General features: G+C 43.4%; 1 long non-coding RNA gene across 1 annotated transcript; it reads right to left on the bottom strand.

Annotated features, from left to right (window-relative positions):
- On the bottom strand, positions 1–3,491 carry LOC149870271 (uncharacterized). The gene is made up of 3 exons (XR_016440706.1): positions 3,453–3,491; positions 570–648; positions 1–280 (listed from the first exon to the last, which is right to left on the bottom strand). It is a non-coding gene; the product is annotated as an uncharacterized LOC149870271 (long non-coding RNA).
- Positions 3,492–3,941: the final 450 nt, after the last annotated feature.

Genomic DNA, 3,941 nt, shown 5'->3' with positions numbered 1-3,941 from the left:
TTTCTAGAAAGCTAATCCTTTATTACAATCTTAAAATGGCCACACAGTAAGGGTTATTTTTGGCTTCATCATTCAGTTTTGCTCTCAAAAACAAGGGCATCGCTGTGAAATGCTAGGGGGCATGTTCTGAATCAGAGTGGTCATTCACGGAAAGACTTTTCAATTGTGTAGCAGTTGTGTTCTTTATAGTTTCCAAATGGTTTTTGTTTGCCTGCCAAATTCAAATGATGTGCCATGCCTTGCAGTCCTTTGGGAAGAAAGGGCAGACGTAACTGGAGTCCTATGGAGACAGAATTAATGCAAGCTTCTGTGAGATCAGAAGTATTCAGAACACCACAAACAGAAGACAAACTGCAGGTAAAGATATACAGTGTCCTTTGAGTAGACAAATGGAAACAATATGTGCTGTTCCACAGAGTTCCAGTTTACAGTCTGTTTCATGATACAGAATGTTTCTGCAAACTGCCAGAATGGGATCAGTGAGAATATGAGGAATGCTGAACAATGATACAAGAACCATATGAGTACTTAGCTCAGCCTCATTACCCTGGAATACACTTTATACTTACTGCCAAAGTCTTTGTTAGAGGACTGCATAAAAGCATTGGAATCCCCAATTTTCAATCAGTTGTACCAAACGGAAACTTGCTGTTCAAAAAAAAAAAAAAAATTAGAAATAGAGCATTTGGTACAAACAGCTGTTTTCCTGTTCTCAGGAAAATTGGAAACACAATTCACAATCTGAGACTGATAATGTTCTTTTTATGCTTTTGTAATTGAGAAACAAAAAGTACATATAAACATGGTGATAAATAAAATCCCCTATTCATTTAAGGTTCATAAAACCTTTATTGGGAGCCCTTTGGCTGTTCATAATTATTAAACTGCATATTTGGGTTTTCAATCACAGTGTGCCCCATTTTCAATTATATCAAAAGCAGACTTAACAGTTTTGTATCTAATTGTTCCCATCTATATAACAAGCATAATTCTGCTCAGGCATCCTTGTAAAGTGCTTTCAGACCGATGGCTACAAAGTGTTTTTAACGGGTTGTGTGATGTACTGTTCTTAAACCAGAAGATGTTTAGCATGTGCTTCAGGCCAGACCATTCTGTCTAAGTGTAGAAGGCTTGAGGCTTTCTTCATATAAAATTACACAGTTACCCTGCATTGCCCCACTAAGGAAGACAAGGGTTTGCCCATATAGAAAAGCCACATCTCAAGTTTTCTGATTACCTGAGGATCTATGGGAGGATAAGGACTCCTTATGAAGGCTCTATAGTAGGGGTGAGCAATTATTTCAGGCAGAGGGCTGCTTGCTGAGTTCTGGCAAGCAATCGAGGGCGGCATGACAGGCAGCCAGGGCCAGATGAATATTAATTTTCTAAATTTTTTAGGGGCTCCACGAGCTAGATAAAATGGCCTGGCGGGCCGCATTTTGCCCACACCTGCTCTGTAGGTACTGACAGATGTGCAGTTCTCTGCTGTAACTTACAGCACTTCAAAAAAAGTGCCACGAGTTACAGCAATCCACCTGATCCAACAGACATTTGCTGTTGGGTCTAGGGGAGATTGCTCTCCACTTTGGAGCCAGCTGCACGTCTTCAGCCTTTCCCCCCTAGCCTGCTCCCCCTCACCCCCACACTCTGATGTTGCTTTCAGGATGGGAGAGAGAGAAGGAAGGGGAAGGAGCTCGGTCTGCGGTTTGTATACCATATGCTGGAGGGAGGGCGGCAGGGCAGGTGGATTGGAGGGCCCCACCCTGAGGGGGCTCCAATCCACCTGGCCCACCCTGCAGCACAGCCTCAAATGGGGTTCCATCCTCTCCCTTCTACCTCTCCGATCCTGAAAACAGAAACTGGGGTGGGGCTGGGCTGTATCAGCTCATCCCTGCTCTCATGAAGGGACTGACAGAAGTTAATGAAGTCACTCGACTTCGGAGTATATCACTCCACTTTCAGCCTTCATTTGAACCCTCATATAATGAGGGTTTATTTGTTGCATGATTGTACACTTTTAAAGCACTCTGCAGCTGTGTACATCTGTCAGGGCATGGCTGTAAAGCACTTTCGGGGGGCCCATTATGCAACAAAACATCAATTCTATCAGTGCCTTATATTTTCTGTAGTAGCTCTGGTCCTTGTTGGCACCCTCCTCTTCTTTTTCAACAGGAGCTGGTCCTATGGAAGATTTTGGGACACACTCCCTGAGGTCCCACATCTTCTTTGGACATGTTTTTGGCCAGATGAAGGGGAAAACATGCTTCCCACCAAGGAGTAACGGGGCAATTCTGTACCTTGGGCAGCAATGCACATGTGGCAGCAGCAGCTTCCAACAGCTGGTGACAGCAGTGTGGCCAGCTAGCAGCAGTAGTGTCGTTTTTTTTTGCATCCCCCTCAAAGTCATAATTTGATGCTGCTGCCCCCATCACCCTCACCTGACTTATAGTACTGTGCACATACCACATGCTTTTCTGTCCCAGTTCTCCCCCTTTCTCTGCAGGGGTGGAAAATCACATGGTGACTGTCTGTGTGAAGAATGAAGAATATGCTTTGGTGGCATAGTCTTACATCTCTATGCATCAGAACTAATTTATGTTTGGATCTCAGCAGGCCCAATCTGGCCTTTTCAAATGAATGAAAGATTTTTGCCTCAGTGTATAGATGCAACACTGTTTTATAATACAACTGAGTACCTAGTACCACAGAGAAATTAAACATAGGACCCCTGTAAAGAGCTGCTGTAGGAGACCCTGTAAAGAGTTGCTGTAGGAGACTTAGAGACAGATAGCTGTCCTAATACACTGAGGAGCATTGTTGCAGGATGTTGCATACCAGAATTCCAGCCAAAGATATGGGGGCTAGGAAGATGAGGAAAGGAGTGACAGAAGCTACAAAGTCTGACAAGTTCATTCAAATGCTCTCATCCAACAGTGTAAACCAGGGCCAAAACTAATATAGATCTTATGCTCCTTTACAAACCACCACAGAATAAAGGGCGCATAAAGTAGCTCACTGATAACTTGACAGTTGTGATAAAAACACCCCGGTCTTGCTGTCCAGGGAAATGTCAATATTCAAATTATCAGGACTAAGGGTATAAAAACCACACATTCATCTCACTTCTCTCCCTAGGATCCCAACAGACCTTTTCTGATCTAACCCATGTAACTGGAAACAGCCTGGGCCTGCTCTTCAGATTAGGAGTCAATAAAAAGAACATACAACCCAGTTATGGTTTTGGAATGAGGCAACAGTCAGAGCCCATGTGAAACCCACTAAACAAGACCCATGATCCTGATGTAATCATACTGACTTTTGGACAACAGGAAATTGCAAAGCAAGTTTAAAAACAGAGCACAGCACACGCAAGACAAAGTGTCAAGGGTGTGGCAAATTATCATCTTGCACAAATCTCAGTCATCAGTGTGCACACTCCCATTTAACCCTACCTTTCTCATGGCTGACAAAGGTCTCTTTGGTTTTCTGACACCCTGCAACAGAGAGGGAGGGGCAGATTTCAGGTGTCAGTCGTGAAAAATAATAGTAGAAACAGAGAGGCTGAAGCAAAGCAATTCTCCAATATTATGCTTAGGCTAGTTAACAGACCAAGAAAACCTTCCTACCAGCTTCCTACCAGAATCTGCTAGTTCTCACCCAGAGGTGTTATTAGGGAAGTAAGTTACGTTTGCCAAGCCCAAGTGCCCATAATAGAACTGAACTGCAATACTGTGAAGAACTGTCATTCTATTCACCAAAAACATCATGCACACCTGGAAAGGTTTTTCAGGTAGCATGTTGCTAAGAATGAGCTAACAAACTTTCTGTCTGCATTTCTACAGCTCCATACATTCACTCCTCAGGAAGTTTTGGACACTGTAAAAAAGTCTCAGCTCAAGACCTACCAATCTGATTGCACTTCCTAGCTGGGGAAAGAGAAT

This window comes from Crocodylus siamensis, chromosome 2, assembly GCF_052110815.1.
Source record: "Crocodylus siamensis isolate JL-2025a chromosome 2, ASM5211081v1, whole genome shotgun sequence".
In the NCBI taxonomy this organism is placed as follows: Eukaryota; Metazoa; Chordata; order Crocodylia; family Crocodylidae; genus Crocodylus; species Crocodylus siamensis.
Note: the sequence above shows the minus strand (reverse complement) of the source record. Positions and strands in the feature narration are given on the sequence as shown.